Below are 18,864 nucleotides of genomic sequence, written 5' to 3'. Positions count from 1 at the left end.
TCCTCCTGGCCCACAAGGGAACTTAAAAAGAAATGACTTTACTGGGCCTCAATCCAGCTCTAGGCAAAGCCACCATTGCTTCCCCTGCTCAGGTCTTGGGTTGAAATAGCAGATTGGGCCCCAATGACATCATTGGAGCATGATCTGAATATTTCAAGAGAACCCCACTGGCTTGGGGTGGGTGTCCTTGCCAACTGCAATTTTAAATTGCAATCAGATAAATGGGGACAGAAGAATAGTAAGCAAGCCTCCAGCTCCATTTAAACTGCCCTCCTGCCAGAATAGGCCCTCCTACCATAAAGGATCCTACCAAGACTGCTTCAGCTTTTGTATCTTAGATTTATGTCATAAATTAATTCCAAAACCCCATCCTTCACAAGTATCCATCCTTGCCTTGATATTAAGGTAAGCTTTTGGTAACATATCTGGGAAATGAACAGCAAACTCTGGTAATTGTTTTAGCTGCTGGGCTTTTACTTTCATGTCCTCAATCTGATCTTCGAAAATGATAAGATCATGAGTATCACTTTATTTTAAATGTGAACATACCAAGAAAATTTATTTTACAAAAGATGTACAGATATCAAACATTATATAATATAGTTATTTAGTAATTTAAAAAAGTCTTTTATCTAGCATGAGTAAAAGAAACATACATAATCAGCACAGAAAGAGGCACATCGTGCCTCAGCTAGATCTTTAGCAGAGCTATCCAATTAATCCCACACCTCTGAATCTTTGATTTGGAGAGAATTGTATTGAATAATGCAATTTAAGTGTGTTACTTAAAATATTGCTTGCATATTTGGATCTATCTATAGGAAAATAGCATGTTAAACTAGGATTTATACAATATACATAGTAGCAAACTATGGCTAGCTGTCCAAAAAAACTCATTCCATTTTCAAATCTGTAATGCGGATTGAAAAATTAAACAAATAAGTTAATTGTGCTCCAGTCATTTTAGTGTAGCCAAAAATTGCAGCGCTTCTGGTTGAAGCTCAATATGATGAAAGCAATAGTAAGTCCTAGAACTCGCTGCCTACGTGGGTGGTGGAAGCGGAGATGATGAATGACTTCAAAAGGAAATTGGATGGACACTTGAGGAAAATAAAGTTGCAGGGCTATGGGGCTAGAGAGGGGGAAATGGGACTGATTGGATTGCTCTATAGAGAGCTGGCATGGACTAGATGGGCCAAATGGCCTCCTTCTGTATTGTTATGACTCCATGACACTCCCTTGTTCTTTCCCCTTAGCCCTATAAAATTTCCTTTTCAAGTATATATCAAATTCCCTTTTGATAGTTGCATTCCAGATTTTAAGAAATCTCTACACAAAAATGAAATTCACTCCCTCAACCCCTTGGGTCTTTTGTCAATTATCTTAATTATATGCCCTCTAGTTATCAACCCTCCTAGCAATGGAAAGTTCCCCAACCCCACCCCCCCCCCCCCCATATCATCAAAATCCTTCATAATGTTCAATAGTTCTAATAAATTTCCCACAATCTTCTCTGCTTTTTAAAATGTAGTCACTGTTGTAATTTGGGAAACATACAAACATACAAATTAGGAGAAGCAGGTCATTCAGCCCCTCAACCATTCAATAAGATCATGGTTGATCTGTGTTTCGAATTCCACTCCTATCTACCCCCAATAACCTTTGATTCCCTTGCCTAACAAGAATCTATCTACCTCCGCCTTAAAAATATTCAATGACCCCACCTCCACCACCTCCTGAGGCAGAGAGTTCCAAAGTCACACAACCCTCTCATTGAAAAAAATTCTCCTCATCTCTGTCCTAAAAGGGCGACCCCTAATTTTAAAACAGTGCCCCCTAGATCTGGACTTAGCCACAAGAGAAACATCCTTTCTACATCCACCTTGTCAAGACCATTCAGGATCTTATAAACTTCAATCAAGTCTCCCCTCACTCTTCTAAACTCCAGTGAAAACAAGCCCAGTCTGTCCAACCTCATAAGACAATCCACTCATTCCAGATATCAATCTAGTAAACCTCCTCTGAACCACTTCCAATGCATTTACATCCTTCCTTAAATAAAGAGACCAAAACTGCACACAGTATTCGAGATGTGGTTTCACCAACGTCCTGTATAACTGAAGCACAACACAGCTTCAATATGCATACAACAGGGTCTCACAAACACCACTGAGATTCATGACCAAATTGACTATTTAACAAATGTTGGTTCAGGGACAAATAATGGCCAGGACATTGGGGAGAACTCCGCTACTGTGCTTCTTGTTTCTTATCAATTCTGGCATCAGTATGATATTGACCATGGGCAAAGTGAGCCTAATGGTTGGTGAGTAGACACAATTGGTCATTCGAGGCCAATCATTTCAGCCCAAGATATCCCTGCAGGAGTTCCTCCGGTGAGTGGCCTAGGCCCAACCATCTTTAGCTGCTTCATCAATGAACTTATTTCCATCACAAAGGTCAGAAATGCATACATTTGCTAATGATTGTACAGTCTTCAGTTCCATTTACAACTCTGCAGGTAAGGAATCAGTCCATACCCGCGTGCAGCAAGACCTGGACAACATTCAGGCTTGGGCTGATAAGTGGCAAGGAACATTCACACCACACAAATGACAAACAATGACCATCTCCAAAAAACAGGGAATCTAACCATCTCTCATTGACATTCAACAGCATTACCACTGCTGAATCCCTGCCACGAACATCCTGGGAGGCACCACTGACCAGAAACTTAACTGGACCAGCCACATAAATACTGTAACTACAAGAGAAGGTCAGAGGCTCAGAATTCTGCAGTGAATAATTCACTTCCTGACTCCCCAAAGCCTGTCCATCATCTACAAGGCACAAGTCAGGAGTGTGATGGAATATTCCCCACTTGCCTAAATGAGTGCAGCAACAACACTCAAGAAGCTCAACACTATCTAGGACAAAGCAGCCTGCTTGATTGGAACCCCCACCCACCGTAAATATTCACTCCTTCCATCACCAGCACCCTATGGCCACAGGTGTGTACCATCTACAAGATACAAACATAAGAACATAGGAATTAGTAGCAGGAGTAGGCCACTCGGCCCCTCGAGTCTGTTCTGCCAGTCAATAAGATCATGGCTGATCTGATTGTAACCTCAAATTGACATTTCCGCCTACCCCCAATAACCTTTCACCCCCTTGCTTATCAAAAATCTATCCACCTCTGTCAGGCAAGCTCCCCACCTGCCAAAAATGAGGAAAATTAATTTTGCCACATGAACATTGATTTTGGACTGTTGATGAAGAAAGAACTTGCTTTAAAAAACAACTGGAGACTTTGGATGGAGAGAGACATTAGCATAACAGACAGTACTTCAAAAGGACAAAGGAGCTATTCCCTGCCCCAATATAATCCACAATAGACTTTTGATTATCAGACGTTGAAGGTGGAAAGGCTAGCATTCCAGGTTAACTGCTAAGATGGCTGAATACACAAACAGACGTGGTCGGACCGGTTTGGGTCACACGACAAAATGACTGTTGGAGTTTTTTTGAATTTGAACTACCAAGAAGGAATTGGAAATCAGAAAGCTGTTTTCTCCTGGACTGGGAACACCTCTCTCCTGTCTGCTCCGATCTCGTTCTCACCAGCTTCGGAAATCATTGAAGACACATGAACTTCAAGAGAGAAAAGGCTCCTACAGTGAACAAGGTTTAAGAAGAATACTGGGCCCCAATGTAAAGCAAGACTACTTACAAGAGGTCTACAGTGAGCTAGAAGCACAGTAAACAAGAAACGCTTCGGATATTGCCTCAAACCTCTCCATTTTATTTTTCTTCTGCTCTTTTCTCCCTATTTGCATGTGTGTATCGCGTGTGCATGCTAGCGTTGTATATCCGTAGGCATTTACCGTATTAGAGTTTAAGCTTAAGGTTTAATAAATTTCACTTTTCTTCTTTAAACCTAAGAAAGCTGTTTACGCTCATTTCTTTGCCTTATAATTGGAAAGTGGTGAACAAGGATTCACCAAAGGGGGAGCTCAAAACACTGTTTAAAATTAAACCCTGTTACAATAAGACCAGGTGAAGACAGTAAAAGACCCCTAAACACCTTTTTCATCTGGTCATAACACTCTGCCTTAAAAATATTCAAAGACTCTGCTTCCACCACCTTTTGTAGAAGAGGATTCCAAAGACTCATGACCCTCAGAGTAAAAAATTCTCATCTCTGTCTTAAATGGGCGACCCCTTATTTTTAAACAGTGACCCTTATTTCTAGATTCTCCCACAAGAAGAAACATCCTTTCCACATCCACCTCAAGACCCCTCAGAATCTTATATGTTTCAGTCGTCACCTCTTACTCTTCTAAACTCCAGCAGATACAAGCCTAGCCTGTTCGAGCTTTCCTCGTAAGACAACCTGCTCATTCCAGGTATTAGTCCAGTAAACCTCCTCTGAACTGCTTCCAGCGTAATTACATCCTTTCTTAAATAAGGAGACCAATACTGTACACAGTATTCCAGATGTGGTCTCACCAATGCCCTGTATAACTGAAGCACAAATCCCTACTTTTGTATTTGATTCCCCTCACAATAAATGATAACATTTTATTAACTTTCCTAATTACTTGCTGTACCTGCATACTAACCTTTTGCAATTCATGCACTATGACACCCAAATCCCTCTGCATCTCAGAGCTCTGCAATCTCTTACCATTTAGATAATATACTTTTTTATTCTTCCTGTCAAAATGGACAATTTCACATTTTCCCACACTATACTCCATTTGCCAGATCTTTGCCCTATCACTTAATCTATCTATATCCCTTTGCAACCTCATGTCCTCTTCACAACTTACTTTCCTACTTATCTTTGTGTCATCAGCAAATTCAGTAACCATACCTTCGGTCCCTTCATCTAAGTCATTTATATAAAAATTATAAAAAGTTGACACTCAAGCACTGATTCCTCTGGCACAACACTCATTACATCTTGCCAACCAGAAAATGACCCATTTATGCCTTCTCTGTTTCCTGTTAGCAAGCTAGTCTTCTATCCATCACAATATGTTACCCCCTACACCATGAGCTTTTTCACAGTAACCTTTGATGTGGCACCTCATTAAATGCCTTCTGGAAATCTAAGTACAGTACATCCACCGGTTCCCCTTTATCCAGAGCACATTACTTCTTCAAAGAACTCCAATAAACTGGTTAAACATGATTTCCCTTTCACAAAACTATGTTGACTCTGCCTGATTACCTTGAATTTTTCTAAGTGCCTGCTATAACATCTTTAATAATAGCTGCTAACATTTTCCCTAAAACAGATGTTAAGCTAACTGGCCTACAGTTAGTACTTTCTGTCTCCCTCCCTTTTTGAATAAAGGAGTTACACTGACTATTTTCCAATCCAATGGAACCTTCCCTGAATCTAGGGAATTTTGGAAAATTAAACCCTAGGATGAAGTCCATCAGGACCCAGGTTCTTGTCAGCCCGCAGCTCCAACAATTTGCTCAGTAGGACTTCCCCAGTGATTATAATTTTCTTGAGTTCCTCCCTCACATTTCCTGACTTACAGCTATTTCTGGGATGTTATTTGTATCCTCTATAGTAAAGACAGATACAGAACATCTGTTCAATTCATCTGGCATCTCCTTATTTTCCCTCATTAATTCCCCAGACTCACTTTCTATAGGACCAATGCTCACTTTCTTAACTCTTTTTTAAATATCTACAGAAACTCCTACTATCAGATGCACTGCAACAACTCGCCACGGTTTTTTCAACAGCACCAAACTAAAGTCGCAGCTTTTACCACCTAGAAGAACACGAGCAGGAGGCACATGGGAACACCAGTACTTACAAACCCCCCTCCAAGTGACACACCATCCTAGAAATTTATCGCCATTCCTTCATCCTTACTAGGTCAAAATCCTGCAGCTCCCTCCATAACAGCATGATGAGTACACCTACACCACAACAATGGCAACGGTTCAAGAAGGCAACCTTCTCAAGGGCAGTTAGGGATGGGTAAAAAAAAAAAATCTAGGCCTTGCGAGCGACATCAACATCCATGAATGAATAAAAAAGTCCCAATTAAATCCTGGAATCCTCATCCTGATTCTTTGTTCTCCTCGACTATAACACTCACTCCCCAGAGTGTTCAGCGTGGTTGGCATACCTCCTGCATAATGTTGCATGGCAGGTAGTTGACTCCTCCAATTTATTCACCATTTCCACAACATGCATGGACTGGTCTCCACTGACTACACACAATATCAATTCTCATCATTTTTCTCTTGAATATCAAGCCTTGAGATCAGGAACCATGGCTCCTCAATTTCTCCACTCTCAAGTGATCCACAGCTGCTTCCTTGTGCTCCATGTCTGAGTTGAAGCTTGAGGTAAGGTACCATGATGGAATGGGTAAGATTGGTGCAGGAAAGACTGAACTGAAGAGGACTCGAGACTGCTCTTCTGGCTGACAATCATTTAGGAGAGTTGCAAAGGGAGATTGAACCCACACGCACAACTTTGATGATGTAAGGGAACAATGATAAGAGAACCTTATAATTAAGATGAATATCTGGAGGCAATAACCACTTACTATAGTCTATACAGCTCCTTTCATTACCAATCTGTTTCAGCAGCTCACCTATACTTCCCCATCTCCCCAAGACCTCTCCTAAAAGGAGTTTCAGCATGTTATGTATACTTAGTGGGCAGATGACTGCCACTCCTCCTTGGCACATCTTTGCCACTGATAGTGGGCAACTTTTTCCTTTGCAAGCAGAAAACAGATTGAGAAAGACACTTAATCAATACAACATATAATTTCACTCAAGTTTACAATGCCATTGCATTATGAGACTTCCTTCACCTCCAATTCAGGACGTTATAGCTTTAAATTTCACTCCAGGAATTAAACATAAAATCTAGGCCAACAACAAAGTGCATACAGGCTATACATTTCAACAGTGATACTTCATTGGCTTAAAAATGCTTTGGGATTCCCTGAGGAATTATTTAATGAAAATCTTACTTCTTTATGCTATGAGGACATGGTAGCTATGGAGGTGATTGTGCTTCCAGCATTCCTTCAGGATGTGCATGGGTACTCATGTCTTCATTTATCTTGGCCAACCTCATGAATTCATTAAACATGATTCATTCATTAATGTTTTCAATACTGTATGTGGGGTAGTCAAGGTGGCAATGACAGCCTGCATTACCTCCCTCCATACTGTCACCACCTTCTTCACCACTCAAAAGGAAGCTGCAGAAGAGGGGGTCTCCCCTTGCCTTTATCTCTGCCAAGCAAAGGCCTGCTACCCGATCCGAACCCGAAGGGACCCAACGACATGTGTCGGGTTCAGTTCAGGTCGGACCCATCTTCAGGGTACGGCTTTCGGGCTCGGGTTGGGTCGGGCCGGGCCGGAAACAAACACTAAGTGCTCTGCTGATAAGTATTGAAATTTTTTTTAAAAACTTACCTGAGCTGGGAGTCAGGGACGAAACTGAGTCTGCTCAGTGAGCGAGTGACGGCACTATGACGTCATCGTGCATGCACTGCAGCTTCCTGGAGCTTCCCAGTCAGAAGGTAAGTAAAGGGATGGTCACTGTCGGGCCGGGTTCGGATCTGCTGTGCTTCAGTCAGGTCCGGGTCGGGTTCTTTTTTCCCGACCTGAGCAGGCCTCTACTGCCAAGAGAATATTCAATGAAGTTTATCAGAATCAGAGCTCTTGCCATAGCTGACTCAGTATGGCTGCTTCTTCTATTTCAATCTTCTCCCAAATTTGGTGTGCTTCTGGTCCTTTAAGCAGCTGCAGGCTTTTTAGAAGTGGCAGTTACATCATGTCCTAAAACTTTGATGATGCTGCACTTATCTTACAGGCATAAAAGAAACAGAAAAGCACTCAATATGGCAAGTGTCATGTATGCATGGATTCTGAGCTAGAAGAGCACCACCCACCATATTGCCATCAGAACCAAAAAGCTGGCCTTCTGCATATGCAAATAAGGAACCCAGTGCCTGTTTGATGCCCCCTTTATCAATTGGTTTGCCATTCAGCAATAAAATGTAATCTACATGTGACCTAACCAGCAGTCATAAAAAGGGACTACTACCCAATGATACTAAAAAAGTATGCTTTGTAAACTATCCTTGAATGTGATAGTGGAGCAAGGTTGTTAGCTCCCACTTGGCCCCACTCACAATCACATCCTTCTGCGCCCACCAGAACCTGTCGCAGAACTACTGCTGGTATAACCTGAAATTGGAATCTTCTACACTGGTGAGCTGCCTGAGGATGCCCATCGGGTGATTTCATCTCACCAGTCTGATGTAAAGGCCCAATAGGTGCATTCTGCGGTAGGGACGATTCCACATACCCATTTTGTGCTAGCACAAGCCAATTTCTAGGCCCACGTGTTTTTTTTTTCCCTCAGGAGCAGGAATGCCACTTAAAACCCATCCTGCACATCAAATGAGAAATGCAGCAGGTTTCCAACAGATTTACAAGGGTGGCTAGTAATTTTGTTCTGCTGAATTTCTAGGAGGAAAATCCAACCTGTTGGCTCTGACTCAAAGCTTTTTACAGATTTGCTAAAGAAAAGGCATGCATACCAATCTTGAAACCAACAAAGGCTGACTAACAACTTCAAGATACATCAACGCAACACTTGACAGTGTGACATCAAGAAGTCAATGAGAATCATGGATAAGTTTAGAGATACAGCACTGAAACAGGCCCTTCGGCCCACCGAGTCTGTACCAACCATCAACCACCCATTTATACTAATCCTACACTAATTCCATATTCCTACCACATCCACACCTGCCCCTATATTTCCCTACTACCTACCTATACTAGGGGCAATTGCTAATGGCCAATTTACCTATCAACCTGCAAGTCTTTGGCAGGTGGGAGGAAACCGGAGCACCCAGAGGAAACCCACGCAGACACAGGGAGAACTTGCAAACTTCACACAGGCAGTACCCAGAATTGAACCCGGGTCGCTGGAGCTGTGAGGCTGCGGTGCTAACCACTGCGCCACTGTGGCGCCCATAAGGCTCTTCATTGGCTGGAGTCATACCTAGCACAAAGGAAGGTGGTGGTTGTTGCTGGAGGACAATCATCTCAGTTAGCCCCAGGGTATTGCTGCAGATATTCTTCAGGGTACTGTCCTAGCCAACCATCTTCAGCTGCTTCATCAATGACCTTCCTTCCATCATAAAGCCAGAAGTGGCGATGTCGATGATTGCAGTGCTCAGTTTTATTTGCAACTCCTCAGCCAGGGCTGTTCATTTTTCTGTCAATTAACACCCTCTCTGCACTAACGCTTTGTCTTTCAGCACACCATTAACATACCGTTTGCCTTTGCTTCATAACCTTCTGGTCAGCGTTTCTCTGTGATCCTTTGTCCTATCAACTCCTTGCCTTTTGTTATCTCTTGCCCCACCCCTACTTTATTTGCTTAAAACCTATTACATTTCTAACATTTGCCAGTTCTGATGAAGGGTCACTGACCTGAAACGTTAACTCTGTTTCTCTCTCCACATATGCTGCCAGACCTGCTGAGTATTTCCAGCATTTCTTGTTTTTGTTTCAGATTTCCAGCATCTGCAGTATTTTGCTTTTATTCCTCAGATAATGCAGTAAATCCAATCCCACATGCAAGACACAGACATGATTCAATCAAAGGCCATTAAGTGACAAGTAGCATTTGCGCTACACAAGTGCCAGACAATGACAATTCCAACAAGAGAAAATCTAATCACCTCTCCTTGACATTCAATTACATTACCATCACTGAATCTCTCACTATCAACATCCTTGGGTTCACTATTAACCAGAAACCTAACTGCATCAGCCACATAAATAATGTGGTTACAAAAGCAGGTCAGAGACTGAGAATTCTGCGGCGAGTAACTCACCTCCTCTCTCCCTAATGCCCATCCACCATCTACAAGGTACAAGTCAGGAGTGTGATAGAATACTCTCCACTTACCTGGATGGGTGCAGCTCCAACAACACTCAAGAAGCTCAACACCATCTAGGACAAAGCAGCCCACTTGTCTGGCACCCCATCCACCACCTTTAACATTCACTCCCTCCGCCACTGATGCACAGTGGCAGCAGTGTACACCATCTACAAGATGCACTGCAGTAACTCACCAAGTCTCCTTAAACAGTACCTTCCAGACCTGTGACCTCTACCACCTAGAAGGACAAGGGCAGCAGATGCATGGGAACACCACCAACTGCAAGTTCTCCTCCAAGCCACACACCATCCTGACTTGGAACTATATCACGGTTCCTTCGCTGTGGCTAGGTCAAAATCCTGGAACTTCCTTCCTAGCAGCACTGTGGGTGTACCTACACCCCAAGGACTCACCACAGCCTTCTCAAGGGCAATTAGGGATGAACAATAAATGCTGCCCTAGCCAGCGACGCCCACATCCTCAGAACAAATAAAGAAGGCACATGGCAACACCACCAATGCAAGACCCCCTCCAAGTTACACACCATCCTGACTTGGAACTGTTCCTTCACCATCGCTGGTACAAAATTCTGGAACTTCCTCCCCAACAATACTGATAAGGGACAAGAACTGCAGCAGTTGAATGAGGGCTCAGCACCACCTTCTCGAGGGCAATTAGAGATGGACAATAAATGCTGGCCTTTCTAGCAACGTCACGTCCCATGAGCGAATTTTTAAAAAAGCTGACAGCCACTAATATAGCTAACAATTTAATAACAGCCCTGAAGTAAAAACAAGTAGGTATATGCACTTTGCAACTTAAATGAATGCACAGCATGCCTGCACTTACATTAAATAGAAAAATATTAACTAATTAAAATCTGAAGAAAAAATCCAAAGAACAGTACAATCCTAGGGCATGCTCCTCTGGAAATAGTTTGAAACTTTACATTACACATAATGGTTAATTTTAAGCATAATGAGTTTTAATGAAAAAAGGGAAAAGTAATGTGACATTTGTATTTTCAATGGACCAACCGGAGCATTAAATACTCAAACATTATCTCAGACCCGCTCTACTACATACAGCATTCCTGCCCCTACCACTCCAGTTTACAGGGGGACAGCAGTGTGATGTTCCAGAGTGGGGCCTGTCTGGAGGCTAACTGAACCAACATGCGAGTTGTGGGACAAGAGTACTGGGAGGCATAGGGAACCTGGTTACACCGAATTGCACCAGAAAACATTGACATCCTGACCGAGCCCATAAAATGCTACCTGCAATCCTAAAACCCTTACTTTCAATATGAGACACAGATGGTCAGTGTAAATAGTTGAAGTCCTAGGACCGATCCTTGTGGCACCCCACTAGTTACGGCTTTCCAACCTGTACCTCTGCTTGTTATATCCTCAAAGAGCTCGAACAAATTTGTCAAACATGATTTCCCTTTCATAAAACCATGCTGACTCTGTTTGATTGCATTATGTTTTTCTAAATGTCCTGCTATTCCTTCCTTAATAATGGACTCTAGCATTTTCCCAATGACTGATGTCCCTTCCTGTCACACTCTGATTAATATATGCCCCTTCACTACCCTGCACCTCTGCTTTCTCGTTACTTTTCGACTTTTTAAACTTCCCTTCAATTGACCCCTCCCCCCACTATTTAGTTTAAAGCCTTATCTACATGGAGGCAAATGGCATGGCTGAGGTACTAAATGAGTTCTTTGCATCTGCCTTTACCAAGGAAGATACTGCCAAAGACATAGTGAAAGAGGAGGTAGTTGAGATACTGAATGGGCTAAAAATTGATAAAAAGAGGAGATATTAGAAAGGCTGTCTGTATTGTAAGTCTATAAGTCACCAGGACTGGATGGGATGCATCCAAGGATACTGAGGAAAGTAAGGGTGAAAATTGTGGCGGTCCTGACCATAATTTTCGAATTCTCCTGAGATACAGGGGTGGCGCCAGAGGACTAGAGAATGGGAAATGTTACTCCCTCAAAAAATGGGAGCGAGGATAAACCCAATAACTACAGGCCAGTCAGTTTAACCTTGGCAATAGGAAAACTTTTATAAACGATAATCTTGTCCTGGATTAATAGCCATTTGGACAAATGTGGATGACTTAAGGAAAGCCTGCATGGACTTGTTAAAGGCAAATCAAGTTTAATTAACTTGTTTGAGTTTTTTGATGAGGTAACAGAATTAATGAAGGTAATGCAGGTGAGGTGGTGTATATGGATTTCCAAAAGGAGGTTAATAAAGTGGCATAAAATAAAGCAAGCAAAGTTGAAGTCCATGGAATAAAAGGAACAGTGGCTGCATGAATACAAAATCGGCTAAGTGACAGGAAACAAAGGCTGAATTTTATGGTCCCCCCACACGAGCAGGGTGGTGATGAGGCAGGGACGGGCATAAAACTGAGTGGGTAGAGGGAGGGGCAATTCCTGCTGCCTTCCTGCCCCCGTGGAGCAGCAGCAAGAAACGGCCTGCCCGCACCAGGCCAATCATGGTTCTTAAATGGCTAATTAACTGCCACGTAAGGGCCTCCTTCCACCACCGCTGTTATTTTACCAGCGGAGGCTAGGAATCAAAGGCCCCCAGAATGCCTTATTGCGAGCCGAGGGGGAGCTCTACTGATTGGGCAACCTGCGCCCCATGCAAGGTCCCTCCATGGCCCAACCACCCCTAACGCACAACACTAACCCCCTTGCCGGAGCCCAGACGACTGTCTCCAGTGAGGCCCCAAAAGCTTAGTTCCAGGGCCCTCCTTCCTCTTGCTTCTGTTGGCTGGGTGCAATCCCAGCAGTGGCCACCGTTCCTGGCGGTACCATTGGGACTCAGAGCTGCCAGCCTGCTGATTGGCCAGCTGCTCCATTAGTCAGTATTTCCTGCCTTAAATAGGTGGAAGTCCTGCCCAAGACCAATTAAGAGCCTGGGAGCAGAAAAACCCGGCGTAGCTCCCCAGGCCCGCTGGAGACTGGCATGGCCCTGAATTTTCGGCTGGAGGGCGGGGCCTCTCGCCCAACGCAAGATTCTGGCTGGAGAGTAGTGGTGAACGGTTATTTTTCAGATTAGAAAAAGGCATACAGTGGGGTTCTCCTGGAGTCGTACTAGAGCCACTGATTTTCCAGATATATCATAATGACATAGGCTTAGATGTACAGGGCCCAATTTCAAAATTTTCAATAGACACAAAACTTGAAGTACTGTGAAGTGTGACGAGGATAGTGATATACTTCAAGAGGACATAGATTAAGCTCATGGAATGAGTGGACTCGTGGCAGATGAAATTTAATGCAGAGAAGTGTGAAGTAATATATTTCAGTAGGAGGGACAAGAAGCAATACAAAATAAAGGGTACAATTCTAAAGGAGGTGCTGGAACAGAGAGACCTGGGAGTATGTGTACAAAAATCATTAAAAAGGTTTCAGGGCAGGTTGATAAAGCAGTTAAAAAGGCATATGGACTTTATAAATAGAGGCACAGACTACAAAAGCAAAAGGAGTTATGATGAACCTTTATAAAACACCATTCAACCTCAAGTAGAGCATTGTGTCCAATTCTGGACACTACACTCTAGGAAGGATGTGAAGGCTTTAGAGAGGGTACAGAAAAGATTTTAAAGAATGGTTCCAGGGATGAAGGACTTCAGCTACGCGGATAGATTGAAGAAACTCGTTAAAGAGAAAGCTGAGAGGAGATTTGATTGAGGTGTTCAAATTCATGGGAGGCTAGACAGAGTAGATAGAGAGAAACCGTTCCTATTAACAGAAGGATCAAGAACTAGAGGACACAGATTTAAGGTGCATGGCCAAAGAACCAAAGGAGACATGAGGAAAAATGGTTTTACGCAGCGAGTAGTTTCTCTGTCTGGAAGGATGGTGGAGGCAGATTCAATCATGGCTTTCAAAAGGGAATTGGATAAGCACCAGAAGGGAAAGAAATTGCAGGGGCTACAGGGCAAGAGTAGGGGAGTGTGACTAGTTAAATTGCTCTTGTAGACAGCAGTCATGGGCTCATCTCCCCTTGACATTCAATGGCATTACCATCATTGAATTCCCCACCATCAACATCCTAGGGGCTACCATTGACCAGAAACTGAACTGGAGTAGCCATATAAATACCATGGCTACAAGAGCAGGTTAGAGGCTAGGAATCCTGCGGTGAGTAACTCACCTCCTGACTCCCCAACGCCTATCCACCATCTACAAGCACAAGTCAGGAGTGTGATGGAATACTCTCCACTTGCCTGGATGGGTGCAGCTCCAACAACACTCAAGAAGCTCGACATCATCCAGGACAAAGCAGCCCGCTTGATTGGCACCCCATCCACAAACATTCACTCCCTCCACCACCGTCTCACAGTGGCAGCAGTGTGTACCATCTACAAGATACATTGCAGCCACACACCAAGGCTCCTTACACAGCACCTTCCAAACACACGACCTCTACCAACTAGAAGGACAAGGGCAGCAAATGCATGGGAACACCACCACCTGCAAGTTCCCCTCCAAGTCACACACCATCCTGACTTGGAACTATATCACGGTTCCTTCACTGTCACTGGGTCAAAATCCTGGAACTTCCTTCCTAACGGCACTGTGGGAGTACCTACCTCACATGGACTGCAGCGGTTCAAGAAGACAGCTCACCACCACCTTCTCAAGGGCAATTAGGGATGGGTAATAAATGCTGGACTAGCCAGCGACGCCCACATCCCATGAATAAATTAAAAAATGCGCTCCTTCTGTGTTCTAACCGTTTCATGAATCTATGAGATCTCAGGGCCTGAGTAAAAAAATATTTATTACCCCTTACAACTTCCATGAAATTGTGTAACTTGCTGAGCCACATCCTATGCTTCAGACAGCCACTTCTGCATAATTTCAATGCAAGCTAAAATTTATCCAATTGGTTGCACTATCAGCACTGCAGCATTGCTACTATAACAGACCTCTGGAATTGTTACACAAAGTATAAAAAGTATACAAGTGCAGCAATTTTAATTGCCTGATCTGAAAGAGTGTTGTGGAATTTTATCATTGTAAGAGAATAACAACGGTTGAAATGATCAGTGTGATCCAAAATTAAAAATTGACTATTAGCAAACCCAAATATTCTATTTTTTTTTATCTTTTTGACATGTCTGTCATTTTGCTTATTTCTTACCTTCAGGCAACCTAGCCTAACTACTTCAAATGCAGTAGGCAAGGGTTCTGTTTTTAGGCTCCCATTAAAACATTCTATTGCCCAAAATACAGCATCAGGCATGACTCTCCCATGCAAGCAGGTTCTACAGCTTCTGCGCCACACTTTCCCATCAGGTACTTCAGACAGGAACTTATTTATTGGTTCTGTGTGCACACTCTGATGCACAAGAGTCACTGTTCCTGATTTGAGATCATAACCCTTCAGTATAATAAGGTCCACTGAAGTAAAAATTGCTTAATTTTGAACGTTGCAAAATTAAGAAATCACACACTCGGTAATATCTGGAAATAGTTTGTTATAACTGATGCAAGTACAATGAAAACTGACATAATTTATTTGACTACTGCACCCAATATATGAACAAATAATTATTTTCCAAAATTACCTGAAAATTACCCTTGGTTGCTGTCTTTCAGGTCAACCAATGTGGAAGTTCATCTAGCTGAAGTACTATTTTTCTATTTGTTTTCCTTCTCAGTCTTTTCTCAATTATGACAACTCCTTGCTGGACTATTGTTGCAATAGTATTTCTCCCAAGTAGCCATTCGTCATGGTAAAGCATTAAAGTTGTTTTTTTTTATTGCCAATTTAAAATTCAGGGATTATTTTTGGGTGCATTTTGGGTTCTATTTTTAGTGTCAACAACTGGAAGAAGATTGGACCCCAAATTCAAAAGTAACTTTGCAGAACATCAGTAAAGAAAAAAAGTTTCTATCAAAATTAAATCACATGGGATAGTAGGTAATATAGTGGCATAGATTAAAGATTGGTTAACAGGCAGAAAGAGAGCAGGAATAAAACAGGTCATTCTCACACTGGCAAGTGATTAGTGGTGTACCGCAAGGATCAGTACTTGGGCCTCAGCTATTCACAATATATATCAATGATTTGGATGTGGGGACCAAATGTAATACTTCAAAGTTCGTGGATGACACAAAACTAGGTGGGAATGTGTGTTGTGAGGAAGATGCAAAGCAGCTTCAAGGGGATTTGGACATACTTAATAAGTGGGCAAGACCATGGCAGATGGAATATGATGTGGAAAAATGTGAGGTCATCCATTTTGATAGGAGGAATAGATGTGCAGATTATTTCTTAAATGATAAGAAGTTAGAAAGTGTATATGTACGAAGGGACATGGGTGTCCTTGTCAATAAGTCAATGAAAGCTAACATTCAGGTGCAGCAAGCTATTAGGAAGGCGAATGGTATGTTTATCGCAAGAGGATTTGAGTACAGAGTAGTGAAGGCTTGTTTCAATTGTATAGAACCAAAGTCAGAATGCACCCTGGAGTACTGTGTGTAGTTTTGGCCCCCTTACCTTAGGAAGGAATTACTGCCATAGAGAGAGTGCAACGAAGGTGTAACCAACTTGTTGCCAGGATGGAGGGACTGTCCTATGAATAGAGATTGGGGAAACTGGGCCTGTATTCTCTAGAGTTTCAAAGAATGACAGGTAATCTCATTGAAACCTACAAAATACTTAAAGGGATAGACAGGGTAGATGCAGGTAAGATGTTTCCCCTGGTTGGGGAGTCTAGAACCAGAGGACACAATTTCTAAATAAGGGGAAAGCCACTTAGGACCGAGATGAGTAGAAATTTCTTTACTCAGAGCGTTGTGAATCTTTGGAATTCTCTACCCCAGAGGGCTGTGGAAGCTCAATCATTGAGTATCTTTAAAGCAAAGATTGACAGATCTCTAAATACCAATGACATAAAGGGATATGGGGATAGTGTGGGAAAAAGTGGATGATGATCAGCCATGATCGTATTGAATGGCAGAGCAGGCTCGATGGGCTGACGGGTCTACTCCTGCTCCTATGTTCTGAAGAACAAAGGAAATTGCAGATTGATAGGTAAATTGACCATTGTAAATTGCCCTTAGTGTAGGTGGGTAGTAGGAGAATTGTGGGGATGTGGTAGGGAATATGGGGTTAATGTAGGATTAGCATAAATGGATGGTTGATGGTCGGCAGAGACTCAGTGGGCCGAAGGGCCTGTTTCGGTGCTGTATCTCTCTATGACTCTAAATGCTCAGAGGGAATTATGTAAGTAGAGTTGAAGCCTGATTTCCAGCCATCCAAAACAGTTCCAATATTGGAACATATCACAGGTAAAGGACAGTTAGGATGAAATACTGCAACAAGGGAAGAAAAAGTGGCAGATTTTCAATTTTTCAGATCTAATTTTTTTTTAAAGCTAAAAAGGTAAACTTCTCTGTGGGACAAAACATAGGGTCTTTACAATGCCACTAATCAATTTCTGCACGAAATTAATCACATTTAAACCTGTCTGCATGCTTCAGTTACTTCAATGAATTTTCAGATAATTTTAGGCAGTGGAGAAAAAAATGCTAATAACTACAATTAGACAGTGACTTTTTGACATCATTTTTTTTACATTCAGTTTCAGTGCACATCACATTGTTAATGATGGGAGGAGGAGGAGGATAACGTACAGGACAAACCAAACTGTCAATGCTGCATACATCAAGAACCAGAGGATACAGACCTAAGGTGAATGGCAAAAGTACCAAAGGCAATATGAGAATTTTTTATTTTTTATTTGCAGCAAGTGGTTAGGATCTGGAATGCAGTGCCTGAGAGCGTGGTGGATGAAGATTCAATTGTAGCTTTCAAAAGAATTAGATAAGCACCTGAAGATAAAAAATGTGCAAGATTACAGTGAAAGGGGAAAGGGTGGGGAGTGGGACTAGCTGAATTGCTCGCAGAGAGCTGGCACCGATTTGGTAGGCCGATTGACCTCATTCTGTGCTTTAACCATTCTATAATTCTATACTTCTGAACTGACTCCGACAGCTCTCCAGTGAAAGACTTTGGAGCTAGAATTCAGATCCCGAGAGAACATCATGACATTATTTGATGTGTCACATACCATACATTATAAACACAATGAGCATGTATCCAGTGTCCATTGTTCAGCCCGCCTTCTCCCTGCAAATTCTTCCTTTTCATTATTACTATCTAATTCCGTTTTGGATGCTTCAATTGAACCTGCCTCCACCACGTTCTCAGGCAGTGCATTCCAGACCTTACCACTCACTGCGTGAAAACTTACATTTAAAACTGTGGAGAATTATTCTGATGGAGAATTGTTTTACAATAGGAAATGAAACACCAAATCAGCCAAATATTTAAGGAGAAATTCAACTCACCTAAATGCACTTTTCCATCTGGCTTTGCTGAATGATAATTTTCTTTAACCACCTGACTGGAGATCTGAATTTTTTTTTAGGGAATTAAATAGTAATATGAAAAGGAAGAATGTGCAGGGTTGCAGGAATAAGGCAGGGGAATGGAACTGAGGGAACTGCTCTGTCAGAGAGCCAGTGTGAACATGATGGGTCAGAAGGCCTCCTTCTGCACTGTAATGATTCTGTGAATAGGAAAACTGCCATTGAAGTATCCTTATTGCCTCGGTTTCAACTGAGTGACTGTCACCATCTGTGGTTTTAAGCTTGTGCCTTTCTGCAGCAGAGAAAGGAGAGGCAACTGGACTCTGACATGTGCAGACCTAAGTGGGGGCCCTTCCCTCTCTCTCCCCATTCCAGCCTGAAAGCTTTCAAATCCAATCCTGATTGCTGACTGACCACCTTTGCATACTCCAACTACAATCAGAAACACCGTTGGAGGAAATCATCCACATCGCTGTCTCTAAGAGA

General features: G+C 42.5%; 1 protein-coding gene across 1 annotated transcript in view; it reads right to left on the bottom strand.

The window, feature by feature from the left end:
* Positions 1 to 18,864, bottom strand: part of LOC137353168 (ryanodine receptor 1-like) — a 535,610-nt gene that overhangs the window by 495,159 nt on the left and 21,587 nt on the right. The gene's annotated exons all lie outside the window — the stretch shown is intronic.

Source organism: Heterodontus francisci, chromosome 40, assembly GCF_036365525.1.
Source record: "Heterodontus francisci isolate sHetFra1 chromosome 40, sHetFra1.hap1, whole genome shotgun sequence".
Classification (NCBI taxonomy): Eukaryota; Metazoa; Chordata; class Chondrichthyes; order Heterodontiformes; family Heterodontidae; genus Heterodontus; species Heterodontus francisci.
The sequence above is the reverse complement of the archived record's forward strand: the minus strand, read 5'-3'. Positions and strand labels throughout refer to the sequence as shown.